At 45.9% G+C, this 16,388-nt stretch overlaps 1 pseudogene; it reads right to left on the reverse strand.

Moving 5' to 3' along the window:
- The window catches only part of LOC125554813, a 48,958-nt pseudogene extending 32,989 nt beyond the window's left edge, over positions 1-15,969 (reverse strand).
- Positions 15,970-16,388: the final 419 nt, after the last annotated feature.

Here is a 16,388-nt window from a genome sequence, read left to right on the forward strand (position 1 = left end):
AACTTGATTCCTCGAAAAGCAGTCAAAGCAGCGACGCAAGCGCCACCCCAAATCCTGCCCGACGTAAATAGCGATCACACAGACCCAGCGCTGGAGCAGGGCGAACCGCTGCCGGACAACGGCAATCCGGATAATCAAACCGAACAAACAAATCCTATCAAGGATAATGGTCCGGACGACATAACGCCGGACAGACACCCGGAGCAGCAGACTGCCCGTAAAAGGCTTGTTGCCACCGCGAGGAGTTTGAAAAAGCAGAAGCAAAGGCTCAAGGCCGCGCAAGACACACTCCAAATCAGATGGAGTAAAATACTCAACACTGCAGCAAGGTACGACGACAATCGCCCCTCCAAAACCTACCCAAAGCGGAAGCTGCTACCCAAATTCGATGAGGAGGCCTCAGAACCCCCACAACCAAATATCAAAGCAGCCACCTGGTCGGATAGATGACCCCTCTACCAACAATGAGCGGCATACAACGCCGCTCACAATACAATACGCGACCCATGCGAGGCCTCGCACCCAAAGGACGGCGCAACAAGATCCATCTATGGACCACGCAAGCGCGCCCCAGCATACAATGCAACACAACAAACATCCGGACAACGCGGTACACCCAGCTACAGGGGTGCCGCACACCCCCTATGTTTCACCGATGAGGTGCTGGACCATGAGAATTTCCAGAGGGATTCAAGCCCGTAAACATAGAGGCATACGACGGAACAACAGACCCTGGGGTCTGGATTGAGGACTACATCCTTCATATCCATATGGCTCGAGGAGATGATCTCCACGCCATCAAGTACCTACCCCTCAAGCTCAAAGGGCCAGCTCGTCACTGGCTCAAAGGCCTCCCCGAAAGCTCCATTGGAAGTTGGGAAGAGCTCGAAGACGCCTTTCGGGCAAATTTTCAAGGGACTTATGTCCGACCTCCGGATGCGGACGATTTGAGTCATATAACTCAACAGCCCGGAGAGTCAGCCCGAAAGCTTTGGAACAGGTTTCTTACTAAAAAGAACCAGATTGTCGACTGTCCGGACGCCGAAGCCTTGGCAGCTTTCAAGCATAGCGTCCGTGACGAATGGCTCGCCAGACACCTCGGCCAAAATAAGCCGAGAACGATGGCCGCATAACAAACCTCATGACCCGCTTTTGCGCGGGTGAGGACAGCTGGCTAGCCAGATGCAGCACCAGCGACCCCAGTACATCTGAAGTTAGAGATGGAAACGGGAAATCACGGCGCAACAAAGCAATAACAAACGCCGGAATAAAGAAGACAACAAGGGCACGAGTAAATGCCGGATTCAAAAGCTCTCGGCCAGGTCAAAAGCCCCCTAAAGGCACCAGGGATGAATTCGTCCAGCCTCAACAAAATTCTGGACCAAGTATGTCAGATTCATAGTACCCCTGGTAAACCTGCTAATCATACCCACAGAGAATGTTGGGTCTTCAAGCAGTCCGGCAAGCTCAACGCCGTACACAAGGGGGAGGATACACCAAGTGAAGACGAGGACGAGCCCCCAAAAGCAAGACACGGGGGAACAAAAGAAATTTCCACCAGAAGTCAAAACAGTAAACGTGTTACACGTGATCAAGGGAAAAAACAACGCGGCACTCCCAGGAAAATATACCCAAGTGCCTGTCACCACGAAGTCCTGCCACTGGTCGTCTCAACCGATCACTTTCGACCATCGCGATTACTCAGCAAGTATCCGACACGCAGGATGGGCTGCCCTGGTATTAGACCCAGTAATTGGCGGATATCACTTCACAAGAGTCTTGATGGATGGCGGCAGTAGCCTAAACCTAATATATCAGGATACAATCCGCGGGATGGGGTTAGACCCAACACAAATTCGCCATAGCAATACTACCTTTAAAGGAGTAACGCCAGGCCCAGGGGCTCGTTGTACGGGCTCCCTCCTACTACAAGTTATATTCGGCTCCCCCGATAACTTCCGTCGCGAGCATTTAACTTTCCACATCGCTCCGTTTCAAAGTGGCTATCAAGCACTGCTCGGACGCGAAGCTTTCGCTCGCTTTAATGCAATACCACACTACGCCTCCCTCACACTCAAGATGCCCGGTCCACGTGGCATCATTACAGTGCACGGAAATATCAAGCGATCTCTGCGCGCCGAAGAGAGTGAGGCTGCCTTGGCAGCCGCACACTAAAGGCGCCCGGACCAGCGAAAGCATCCAATAGGTCGTCAAGACCTCAGACACAACTAATCAGAGTCCGGCGCCGCTACTTATACCGAATAAAGTGGTCACACCCCCTATTTGTCAATACAAGGGGCTCAACGCGCACAGACAAGTGGCAATTTCTTATCATCTTGAAATATACATGGTTTCTTTAAAAAACTATCTTTTTGCAACTTTTTCACTTAACTTCCTCTCTTTTACAGACGATCATCGTGCTACACCCATCCAGGATACGGCACAACGGAGACATAGGCGCAGACGTGCAGTAGGGACCCGCTCAAGGATTCTTTTTAGATTAAGACCCTGCGTAAACCTTTTTTACTATCTCTTGTTGATACATATCCACCATTGAGAAGGATGCTGATGTCTTGGCATGTGGCCACGCCAGAACAATGCACGTACCTGGACACAAGGGGCTTCTTACAAAGGCCACTATTTAGGCCCGGTTTATACCACAAAGACCGAATACCTTAGGGAGTGTTCGGCGTCGCGAGTTTGGCCTTATATGCATCAGCTCCGAATCATTGTCTTTGGTCAAATGTTGGGTTTGCCCGGCTCCTGTGTTTTGGTGCCTTAAGTTCCGCCTTGCTTGCTAAGGTAGCACCAGGAGAACTACTGCGATTGTGCCCTGGTTCATCCGGACGAGCACCTCAGTAGAGAAAGCCGAAAACTGACTGTCATGATATAGCGTGAGACTGGTCAACCACTCGATGACCTGTGGGAATGTTAGAATTCCTCCGCCTTAACGAAGGGTCATTTTTCGGCCAGGCATGTACGCACCCTGGAATCGGGACAGTGTGGAGCCACTAGGGGCTATCAAGTAGCCCCACTATCAAACTCCTATGGCTAAGTGAAAGTGCTAAAGCATTATAGTCCGGTTGCCTCGCTCGCTCCTCTATCACCTCCTTAATAGGACCAAGACGTTGGGTTAAGTGTGAACGCGTGTTTTTGCAAGCACCTCCGCATTATATGCGTGGGGGTTGAAGCCGACGACTGCAATCTTTCAGGTTATACACATGTATACATAAACGGCCGCCCAGGAGGCATCATATTACTTTTGGGCAAAAGTATAAAAAAAGCCTTATAAAAATTTATAAAAGCATTTCTCTTACAATGAGATTACATATCACTCAAAACATAATATTTTTTGAGCACTGGGTCTCTATCAAACGGGCACCCTTAAGAACTTCTTCAAAGTAGTGCTCAGCAGCCTTTCGACCTATAGCCGAATCCCGTGCTGCAACATTGGTAGCATCCATCTCCGCCCAGTATGCCTTAACATGGGCAAAGGCCATCCGTGCGCCCTCTATGCACGCCGACCTCCTCATCGCATTAATGTGCGGCACCACGTCAAGGACATGCTGCACCAAGCTGTTCGGTTTTGACCTTTCCGGCCATAGCAGATCCACAACAGACCTCATGGAGAGTCCGGACAACCTATTTAGTTCGGCCCATTCGGCTAATTGGTCAGTCAATGAAAGTGGACGCTCGGGAGAATGGAATTGTCTCCAAAACAGCTGGTCTACTTCACGGTCCGTCTGACCCTGGAAGTACTTGGCCGCACCGGTAGCGCTTGCCGCCAAATCCATATACACATCCTTGAGGGGCATACCGTGGATCTCCGAATTTCCTCCGCAACATAAAGGATTTCCCAGCTACAATATCCCCGGCTTCCCGCAGCTCCTCCTTCTTTGCCCTCATAGCAGAGCGGAGATCCTTTTTCGTCGCAGCAGCCTTCTCAAGGTCCGATGCCTTTGCTTGGTTTTCCTTTTCAAGAACCCGGCAACGGTCGGCGGCGGCTTTTAATTCTATAGCCATCTTGGCCATCTTGTCTCGGGTCTCGCCATGCCTTCTCGGCTTGCAACTCTTCGGCCGCCTTCACAGCAGCCGCATTACCCCAACCTCGCTTGTTCCTTGGCTCGGGCAAGTTCTGCCCGCAAGGCTTCAACAGTGGCAGCTCCATCTGCAGTCACAACATATTAAAGATATTGGCATCATGCTGCTCTTCTATGTGGCGTTTACCAGATAATGACACTTACCCTGTGCCTCGTCAAGCCTTTTGTTAACAAGCTCGATGTCGGCGTCTGCCGCATCCAACTGCCGTTCTAAATGGGCAAACTCTAGTCCGGCTAGCCACCGGAGCTTCCATCACCTGCACATAGAGGCAGTATGGTTATTACCTGGGAATATGATCCTCTGTTCATCGTCGTTTCCGACGACAACCAGAGTCTCAGGGGCTACTATCTACACAGGGCACACCTAGCATGTGCAGGACTATCATACATTCTTTTACGTACCTCAAAGCCTGTCAGTAGACTCATAAAAGCTTCATGCAATCCGCTTTCGGCGGACGATATTCTCTCCATCACCGTATTCATCAGCACACGGTGTTCATCTGAGATGGCCGCTCGCCCCACCAACTCCCTCAGAACATCCGATCGCACACCAGACGGTGTCGGACTCTTTTGTCTGCTCTCTTCGGGAGTCGGACACTGGGAGCTTCGGGGGTCAATGGGATTATCTTCTGGCCTCACCGGACTCGGAGAGGCCCTCCGCGACGACACTTCAGGGTCGCCTGCTTCTGGAGCGGAGGAGTCTGGAGGAGGCATTTTGCTCTCCATCATCTCTGGAAGAAGATCCCCCGAAGACGAGCTCATTTGAGAGGGGAGAAGGCCCGAACTGCAAAAATATATGCGGTGGTTATTTTCTCAGAAGAAAAACATGGCATATCTGTACTATTAAAAGTATTTCGGGTCACTTACGACTCGCGGGAGAATTGATCCCCCCGCGGACTTTGTGCGGCAACGGCGCCCCCGAGGTAGGACCCTCTGTGGGAGACTTCTTCTCCCGTTTGGAAGCTTCGGCTTCCGAATCCCCGGGCGCAGTCCTTTTCCTCTTCTGGTCGTCTTCCTTCATGGAGACGCTCGCTCCCTCGGCTAGAATGGGCAGCGTTGGGGGCCCGCGTCCGCCCGCATTATCCTCCACAGTATCTTCCTTCAAGGGCTCCGGGCAAGGTGCGGTCTGGAGCATCTTTTCCAATACCGGATTTTCCAAACCCTCAGGGAGGGGGGCCGAACACCGAATCAACTTCGCCTTTGTTAGCCAGTCCTGGTCAAAAAGCAAACTCTCAGAAATAACTTCGTAACAAAGGAGAGATAGTATGTTCGGCCGGAAGATGCCTTACCTGTTCGGCGCGCGGTTACTACTCAGGCCCACGTCCTCGGTGATTTCCGGACACTCCACCTGAGGTCCGAAGAATGACTTGTACATCTCCTCGTGCTCAGGCCGAGAAATTTGAATGGCATGCGGTCCCTCGGGATTGAACTCCCACAGGCGAAGAGGCCGGCGTTTGCAAGGCTGGACTTGACGAACCAGCATAACCTGTATTACCGCAACCAAACTGAAATCTCCATTGAAGAGATCTCGAATGCGGCTTGCAGTATAGGCACGTCCTTGGCTGGACCCCAGCTCAGACCTCTGCTGATCCATGACATCAGTTGTGGTGGAGGGCCCGAGCGGAAAACAGGGGCGGCCGCCCACTTGGCACTTCTAGGAGCCGTGATGTAGAACCACTCCTGTTGCCACAATTCAGACACCTCTGGGATGGAACCTTTGGGCCACGGAGCTCCCGTCATCTTGCGTATTGAGGCACCTCCACACGCTGCATGTTGCCCCTCGATCATCTTCGGCTTCACTTCAAAGGTCTTGAGCCATAGGCCAAAGTGAGGGGTAACCCGGAGGAAGGCCTCGCACACGACAATAAATGTCGTGATATGAAGAAAGGAGTCCGGAGCTAGATCATGGAAAGTCTAGCCCGTAATAAAACATCAAACCCCTGACGAAAGGATCCAGAGCAAGGCCTAGACCTCGGAGGAAGTGGGAGACGAACACGACGTTCTCGTTGGGTTCGGGGGAGGGGACGGCCTGCCCTCGGGCGAGGCAGCCGATGCAAAATCCTCGGCGGTCAGATATCTGGCCTCCCTCAACTTTTTGATGTCTTCTTCCGTGACGGAGGAAGGCACCCATCGGCCTTGAAGGCTAGATCCGGACATGACTGAAGGTTCGGAGCACCTGACCTGAACTTTGGGCTTTGAGCTTGAGGTGGGGGAAGGATTCGATTGAGCACGGGAGGGAAAAATAAAAGCCTCCCCTTTATAAAGAGGGTGAATATCAAGCGTCCTCTCCCCGTTTGGACTTGCCTATAGTCTAGGAGTCCTAGAAGCGGTTGGGTTACCCACGCCCGTATATGAGAATCCCGGAATAAGGGGACACGATCTCTGCTTTAACAAGACGTGCCAAGGAAACCGCCTCGCATGACGCGCTGAGGTGGGATAATAACAGATCGGATAAGGCTTGGCCGGTGGAGTGTCACACTAGGAATACGTCAGCAGATTAGATTTGTGTAAATATTATTCTCTGCATGGCAATATGTGGAAACTTATTTTACAGAGCCGGAACACTATCTTTGTTGTTCATCTTCTATGAAGTTATCTTGGAGTGAGAGGCCACTCTTCATGCCGAAGAGATCTGCGCGCGGACTACGCGGTCATTGAGCCTGGTTTCAGGGGATGAGGAGCCCGTAGTTAGCGGGTCTCGACAGACCGGACTATACATTGGAAACGATCCTGGCGATATGCAGATACAAGTTGCAAGACTTTCGATCACCCGTGATATCCGGAGATATTCGCTGGCTGAGAAAGCAGTTGGCGATACGGATATGAGCCCTCTCACCTACCAATGTAACACTCGTAGTGATAACCTAACATATCGGTAGGCTAAGAAAAAATGTCTATAGTAACGGGAGGGGGTTATTAGTCCTGGACAACTTACACGAGCAACATCATTACCAGTATGGTCTGCTTATAGGGTTAGGCCCTCGATCTCGTGCGTAAGTAAAGGGTCGTAAAAATTACTACAATATCATCAATAATGTAAATTCAAAGCGGGACGTAGGGTTTTAACTCATGACCAGGAGGCCCGAACTCTGGGGTAACTTCATAGTCCCATGTGCCGTCCTGTTCCATCCAGCCTGACGCACAGTTCGGACCATACTTGCGAGATCGACTTTTGCATGATGATATTATCTTTGCAAGTCTCTTCGAATTATCAGTTTGGTTTGGCCTACTAGATTGATCTTTCTTGCAATGGGAGAAGTGCTTAGCTTTGGGTTCAATCTTGCGGTGTCCTTTCCCATGACAGTAGGGGCAGCAAGGCACGTATTGTATTGTTTCCATCGAGGATAACAAGATGGGGTTTTTCATATTGCATGAGTCTTATCCCTCTACATCATGTCATCTTGCTGAAGGCGTTACTCTGTTTTTAACTTAATACTCTAGATGCATGCTGGATAGCGGTCGATGAGTGGAGTAATAGTAGTAGATGCAGGCAGGAGTCGGTCTACTTGTCTCGGACGTGATGCCTATATACATGATCATACCTAGATATTCTCATAACTATGCTCAATTCTGTCGAATTGCTCAACAGTAATTTGTTCACCCACCGTAGAATACTTATGCTCTTGAGAGAAGCCACTAGTGAAACCTATGGCCCCCGGGTCTATCTTCATCATATTAATCTCCATACTACTTAGTTATTTCTTTTGCTTTTACTTTGCCTTTATTTACTTTGCATATTTATCATAAAAATACCAAAAATATTATCTTATCATATCTATCAGATCTCACTCTCGTAAGTGGCTGAGGGATTGACAACCCCTATTTGCATTGGTTGCGAGGATTTATTTGTTTTGTGTAGGTGCGAGGGACTCGCGCGTAGCCTCCTACTGGATTGATACCTTGGTTCTCAAAAACTGAGGGAAATACTTACGCTACTTTGCTGCATCATCCCTTCCTCTTCGGGAAAACCAACGCAGTGCTCAAGAGGTAGCAAGAAGGATTTCTGGCGCCGTTGCCGGGGAGGTCTACGCAAAAGTCAACATACCAAGTACCCATCACATACCCTTATCTCCCGCATTACATTATTTGCCATTTTCTCTCGTTTTCCTCTCCCCCACTTCACCCTTGCCGTTTTATTCGCCTCTCTCTCTATCCTCCCTCTCTTTCTCTATTTGCCTCTTTTTGCCTTGCTTTTTGTTTGCTTGTGTGTTAGTTTGCTTGTTTGTCACGATGGCTCAAGATAATACTAAATTGTGTGACTTCACCAATACCAACATGATTTTATTAGCACTCCGATTGCTCCTCTTACCGATGCTTGAATCTTGTGAAATTAATACTGCTTTGCTGAATCTTGTCATGAAAGATCCGTTTCCGGCCTTCCTAGTGAAGATGCCGCTACCCATCTAAATAGCTTCGTTGATTTGTGTGATATGCAAAAGAAGAAAGATGTGGATAATGATATTGTTAAATTGAAGCTATTTCCTTTTTCGCTTAGAGATCATGCTAAAGCTTGGTTTTCGTCTTTGCCTAAAAATAGTATTGATTCATGGAACAAGTGCAAGATGCTTTTATCTCTAAGTATTTTCCTCCCGCTAAGATCATCTCTCTTAGAAACGATATTATGAATTTTAAGCAACTTGATCACGAACATGTTGCACAAGCTTGGGAGAGAATGAAATTAATGATACGTAATTGCCCTACTCATGGTTTAAATTGTGGATGATTATACAAAAATTTTATGCCGGATTGAATTTTGCTTCTAGAAATCTTTTAGATTCGGCCGCGGGAGGCACTTTTATGGAAATCACTTTAGGAGAATGCTACTAAACTCCTAGATAATATTATGGTTAATTATTCTCAATGGCATACTGAAAGATCTTACTAATAAAAAGTGCATGCGATAGAAGAAATTAATGTTTTGAGTGGAAAGATGGATGAACTTATGAAATTATTTGCTACTAAGAGTGTTTCTTCTGATCCTAATGATATGCCTTTGTCTACTTTGATTGAGAATAATAATGAATCTATGGATGTGAATTTTGTTGGTAGGAATAATTTTGGTAACAACGCGTATAGAGGAAACTTAATCCTAGGCCTTATCCTAGTAATTCCTCTAATAATTATGGTAATTCCTACAACAATTCTTATGGAAATTATAATAAGATGCCCTCTGATTTTGAATCTAATATTAAAGAATTTATTACTTCGCAAAAGAATTTCAATGCTTTGATTGAAGAAAAATTGCTTAAGATTGATGAGTTGGCTAGGAACGTTGATAGAATTTCTCTTGATGTTGATTCTTTGAAACTTAGATCTATTCCACCTAAGCATGATATCAATGAGTTCTCAAAGCCATGAGAATTTCCATTGATGAGTGCAAAGAAAGAACCGCTAGGATGCGTGCTAAGAAAGATGCCTTTATAAGAGCGTGTTCTTCTAGTTCCTATGAAAATAAAGATGAAGATCTAAAAGTTATTGATGTGTCCCCTATTAAATCTTTGTTTTGCAATATGAATCTTGATAATGATGGGACTGAATATGATCCACCTTTACCTAGAAGGCGTTCCAAGAATTCGGAATTTGTTGATCTTGATGCTAAATTTGATAAAAGTGGGATTGAAGAAATTAAAACCCTAGATGTTGCTAAACCCACTATTATGGATTTCAAGGAATTTAACTATGAAAATTGCTCTTTGATTGATTGTATTTCCTTGTTGCAATCCGTGCTAAATTCTCCTCATGCTTATAGTCAAAATAAAGCGTTTACTAAACATATCGTTGATGCCTTGATGCAATCTTATGAAGAAAAACTTGAATTGGAAGTTTCTATCCCTAGAAAACTTTATGATGAGTGGGAACCAACTATTAAAATTAAAATTAAAGATCATGAATGCTATGCTTTGTGATTTGGGTGCTAGTGTTTCCACGATTCCAAAGACTTTGTGTGATTTGTTAGGTTTCCGTGATTTTGATGATTGCTCTCTAAACTTGCACCTTGCGGATTCCACTATTAAGAAACCTATGGGAAGAATTAATGATGTTCTTATTGTTGCAAATAGGAATTATGTGCCCGTAGATTTTATTGTTCTTGACATAGATTGCAATCCTTCATGTCCTATTATTCTTGGTAGACCTTTCCTTAGAACGATTGGTGCAATTATTGATATGAAGGAAGGAAATATTAGATTTCAATTTCCATTAAGGAAAGGCATGGAACACTTTCCTAGAAAAATTAAATTACCTTATGAATCTATTATGAGAGCCACTTATGGATTGCCTACCAAAGATGGCAATACCTAGATCTATTCTTGCTTGTTATGCCTAGCTAGGGGCGTTAAACGATAGCGCTTGTTGGGAGGCAACCCAATTTTATTTTTATTCCTTGTTTTTTTTCCTGTTTAGTAATAAATAAATTATTTTAGCCTCTGTTTTGGTTGTGTTTTTTGTGTTTAATTAGTGTTTGTGCCAAGTAGAACCGTTGGGAAGACTTGGGGAAAGTCTTGTTGAACTTGCTGTAAAAAACAGAAACTTTAGCGCTCACGAGAACTGCTGTCATTTTTATTTGGAAGTGAATTTAGTTAATTATTTTTGAAGATGATTAATAGATAAATTCCTCACGTCCAGAAATTTATTTTAGAATTTTTGGGGTTCCAGATCTTGCGCTAGCTACAGATTACTACAGACTGTTCTGTTTTTGACAGATTCTGTTTTTCGTGTGTTGTTTGCTTATTTTGATGAATCTATGGCTAGTAAAATAGTTTATAAACCATAGAGAAGTTGGAAATTACAGTAGGTATAACACCAATATAAATAAAGAATGAGTTCATTACAGTACCTTGAAGTGGTCTTTTATTTTCTTTCGCTAACGGAGCTCACGAGATTTTCTACTTTAAGTTTTGTGTTGTGAAGTTTTCAAGTTTTGGGTAAAGATTTGATGGATTATGGAACAAGGAGTGGCAAGAGCCTAAGCTTGGGGATTCCCATGGCACCCCCAAGATAATCTAAGGACACCTAAAAGCCAAAGCTTGGGGATGCCCCGGAAGGCATCCCCTCTTTCGTCTACTTCTATCGGTAACTTTACTTGGAGCTATATTTTTATTCACCACATGATATGTGTTTTGCTTGGAGCGTCTTGTATGATTTGAGTCTTTATTTGTTAGTTTACCACAATCATCCTTGCTGTACACACCTTTTGAGAGAGCCATACATGATTTGAATTTGTTAGAATACTCTATGTGCTTCGCTTATATCTTTTGAGTTATATAGTTTTGCTCTAGTACTTCACTTATATCTTTTAGAGCACGGTGGTGGATTTGTTTTATAGAAACTATTGATCTCTCATGCTTCACTTAGATTATTTTGAGAGTCTTAAATAGCATGGTAATTTTGCTTAAATCCTAATATGCTTGGTATACAAGATTAATAATAAAACTTTCTTATGAGTGTGTTGAATACTATGAGAAGTTTGATATTTGATAATTGTTTTGAGATATAAAGATGGTGATATTAAAGTTGTGCTAGTTGAGTAGTTGTGAATTTGAGAAATACTTGTGTTAAAGTTTGTGATTCCCGTAGCATGCACGTATGGTGAACCGTTATGTGATGAAGTCGGAGCATGATTTATTTTTTGATTGTCTTCCTTATGAGTGGCGGTCGGGGACGAGCGATGGTCTTTTCCTACCAATCTATCCCCCTAGGAGCATGCGCGTAATACTTTGCTTTGATAACTTGTAGATTTTTGCAATAAGTATATGAGTTCTTTATGACTAATGTTGAGTCCATGGATTATACGCACTCTCACCCTTCCACCTTTGCTAGCCTCTCTAATACCGCGCACCTTTCGCCGGTATCATACACCCACCATATACCTTCCTCAAAACAGCCACCATACCTACCTATTATGGCATTTCCATAGCCATTCCGAGATATATTGCCATGCAACTTTCCACCGTTCCGTTTATTATGACACACTCCATCATTGTCATATTGCTTAGCATGATCATGTAGTTGACATCGTATTTGTGGCAAAGCCACCATTCATAATTCTTTCATACGTGTCACTCTTGATTCATTGCATATCCCGGTACACCACCGGAGGCATTCATATAGAGTCATATTTTGTTCTAAGTATCGAGTTGTAATTCTTGAGTTGTAAGAAAAATAAAAGTGTGATGATCATCATTATTAGAGCATTGTCCCAGTGAGGAAAGGATGATGGAGACTATGATTCCCCCACAAGTCGGGATGAGACTCCGGACGAAAAATAAAAAAAAGAGAAGAAAAGAGGCCATAAAAAAGAGAAAAGGCCCAAATAAAAAAATGAGAGAAAAAGAGAGAAGGGACAATGTTACTATCCTTTTACCACACTTGTGCTTCAAAGTAGCACCATGATCTTCATAGTAGAGAGTCTCTCATGTTATCACTTTCATATACTAGTGGGAATTTTTCATTATAGAACTTGGCTTGTATATTCCAATGATGGGCTTCCTCAAAATGCCCTAGGTCTTCATGAGCAAGCAAGTTGGATGCACACCCACTTAGTTTCTTTTTTGAGCTTTCATATACTTATAGCTCTAGTGCATCAGTTGCATGGAAATCCCTACTCACTCACATTGATATCTATTGATGGGCATCTCCATAGCCCGTTGATACGCCTAGTTGATGTGAGACTATCTTCTCCTTTTTGTCTTCTCCACAACCACCATTCTATTCCACCTATAGTGCTATATCCATGGCTCACGCTCATGTATTGCATGAAGATTGAAAAAGTTAGAGATGTCAAAAGTATGAAACAATTGCTTGGCTTGTCATCGGGGTTGTGCATGATTTAAATATTTTATGTGGTGAAGATGGAGCATAGCCAGACTATATGATTTTGTAGGGATAACTTTCTTTGGCCATGTTATTTTGAGAAGACATAATTGCTTTGTTTAGTATGCTTGAAGTATTATTATTTTTATGTCAATATGAACTTTTGTCTTGAATCTTTCGATCTGAATATTCATACCACAATTAAGAAGAATTACATTAAATTATGCCAAGTAGCACTCCGCATCAAAAATTCTGTTTTTATCATTTACCTACTCGAGGACGAGCAGGAATTAAGCTTGGGGATGCTTGATACGTCTCCAACGTATCTATAATTTTTGATTGCTCCATGCTATATTATCTACTGTTTTGGACATTATTGGGCTTTATTATCCACTTTTATATTATTTTTGGGACTAACCTATTAACCGGAGGCCCTAGCCCAGAATTGCTGTTTTTTGCCTGTTTTAGGGTTTCGAAGAAAAGGAATATCAAACGGAGTCCAAACGGAATGAAACCTTCGGGAACGTGATTTTCTCAACGAACAAGACCCAGGAGACTTGGACCCTACGTCAAGACACAAAAGAGGAGGCCACGAGGTAGGGGGCGCGCCTACCCCCCAGGCGCGCCTCCACCCTCGTGGGCCCCCTGTTGCTCCACCGACGTACTCCTTCCTCCTATATATACCTACATACCCCCAAACGATCAGATACGGAGCCAAAAACCTAATTCCACCGCCGCAACTTTCTGTATCCATGAGATCCCATCTTGGGGCCTGTTCCGGAGCTCCGCCGGAGGGGGCATCGATCACGGAGGGCTTCTACATCAACACCATAGCCTCTCCGATGAAGTGTGAGTAGTTTACCTCAGACCTACGGGTCCATAGTTAGTAGCTAGATGGCTTCTTCTCTCTTTTTAGATCTCAATACAATGTTCTCCCCCTCTCTTGTGGAATCTATTCGATGTAATCTTCTTTTTGCGGTGTGTTTGTTGAGACCGATGAATTGTGGGTTTATGATCAAGTCTATCTATGAATAATATTTGAATCTTCTCTGAATTCTTTTATGTATGATTGGTTATCTTTGCAAGTCTCTTCGAATTATCAGTTTGGTTTGGCCTACTAGATTGATCTTTCTTGCAATGGGAGAAGTGCTTAGCTTTGGGTTCAATCTTGCGGTGTCCTTTCCCAGTGACAGTAGGGGCAGCAAGGCACGTATTGTATTGTTGCCATCGAGGATAACAAGATGGGGTTTTCATATTGCATGAGTCTATCCCTCTACATCATGTCATCTTGCTTAAGGCGTTACTCTGTTTTTAACTTAATACTCTAGATGCATGCTGGATAGCGGTCGATGAGTGGAGTAATAGTAGTAGATGCAGGCAGGAGTCGGTCTACTTGTCTCGGACGTGATGCCTATATACATGATCATACCTAGATATTCTCATAACTATGCTCAATTCTGTCAATTGCTCAACAGTAATTTGTTCACCCACTGTAGAATACTTATGCTCTCGAGAGAAGCCACTAGTGAAACCTATGGCCCCCGGGTCTATCTTCATCATATTAATCTCCTACTACTTAGTTATTTCCTTTGCTTTTTTACTTTGCCTTTATTTTACTTTGCATCTTTATCACAAAAATACCAAAAATATTATCTTATCATATCTATCAGATCTCACTCTCGTAAGTGGCCGTGTAGGGATTGACAACCCCTATTCGCGTTGGTTGCGAGGATTTATTTGTTTTGTGCAGGTACGAGGGACTCGCGCGTAGCCTCCTACTGGATTGATACCTTGGTTCTCAAAAACTGAGGGAAATACTTACGCTACTTTGCTGCATCATCCCTTCCTCTTCGGGGAAAACCAACGCAGTGCTCAAGAGGTAGCAACTGCGGATGGGAAATGGACGCTAAGTCCAGTTGGATGCCTTGCGTCGCGCAGAAACGGGCCAAGGCGCCTTTGGCAAAATTGGTGCCATTGTCGGTGATGATGGTGTGGTGCACACCGTACCTGACGGTGATATTTGCAATGAAGGTCACAACAGTCGGACCATTCCGTTTCTTGATTGGCTTCGCTTCAATCCATTTGGTGAATTTGTCCACGGCGACCAGCAGATTGGTCATGCCACCGCGTGCTGTCTTGAATGGGCCCACCATGTCCAGCCCCCAGACAGCAAATGGCCAAGTGAGGGGATGGACTTGAGTGAAGAAGTCGGCATATGTTGCTTAGAGCTGAATTTTTGACACCCCTTGCACTTCTTGACCAAGTCCTTGGCGTCATCCAAAGCAGTCGGCCAGAAGAATCCATGGCGGGAAGCTTTGGCGACAAGGGATCTGGAGGACGCGTGGTGGCCACACTCGCCTTGATGGATGTCTCTGAGGATTGCCTTGCCCTTCTCTGGCTCGACGCAGCGCTGGAAAACGCCAGTCACGCTACGCCTGACAAGCTCTCTATTTACTATTGTGTATGCTTCTGCCCGGTGTTGCACTTGCCGGGCCAAGACCTCGTCGGCTAGGTGTTCTCTGCTCTCCAGGAAGTTGAGTATGGGCTGTGCCCATGATGGTGCTTTGACCACTGTCACCACGGCCACTGGTACTAGGGCGGTTGGGTTGGGAGGCGGCGGGTTAGAGCTGGCCGCCGCTTGCTGCGTCATTGAAGTCCCAGGGTCGGGTGCGACTACTGCAGTCCCCGTGCCGCCTGCCCAAGTCCCCGGGCCAACTGCCGTAGCCCCCGGGTCGGGTTCTGAAGTCCCCGGTCCGGGTGCGACTGCTGCAGTCCCCGTGCCGCCTGCCGAAGTTCTCGGGCCGGCTGTTGCAGCCCCCGAGTCAGATCCGACTATTCCGGGAGCAGCCGTCATGAAGATGGATTTTGATTCCGGTGAAGGCTTGATAGACGTCTTGTAGAGGCACTGAAGGGAAATGCCGGCTGGTATTGCTTGTCGGGTGGAGCCGATCCATGCCAGGGCATCAACTTGCTTGTTGTCGGCCCGTGGCACGTGAAGGAACTCGCACCCGTCAAAGTATCCGCTGATCTGTTGGACAAGGAAACGGTAGCTTACCATGTTTGCATCCTTGGTGTCCCAATTGCCAGATGACTGCTAGACTACCAAGTTCGAGTCGACGTAGCATAGAATCCGTCGGATGCCAATCTCCTTGGCCAGTCGGAGTCCGTGTACAAGAGCCTCATACTCGGCCACATTGTTGGAGGCGGCAAAGTGAATTTGCAGTGTGTATCTGAGCTTGTCGCCTTTGGGAGAGGTGAGGACGATGCCGGCTCCTAAACCGGTTCGCATCTTCAAGCCGTCAAAGTGCATCCGCCAATGGGTGGAGTCTGGAGCTGGCGGCAGGTATTGGTTTTCGGCCCAGTCGACGAGGAAGTCAGCCAGTGCTTGGGACTTGATGGTGGTGCATGGCTGGTAGAAGATAGTGTAGGGGGCCAACTCGATGGCCCACTTGGCCACTCGTCCTGATGCATCTCTAT

This window comes from Triticum urartu, chromosome 4 (assembly GCF_003073215.2).
Source record: "Triticum urartu cultivar G1812 chromosome 4, Tu2.1, whole genome shotgun sequence".
Taxonomy (NCBI): domain Eukaryota; kingdom Viridiplantae; phylum Streptophyta; class Magnoliopsida; order Poales; family Poaceae; genus Triticum; species Triticum urartu.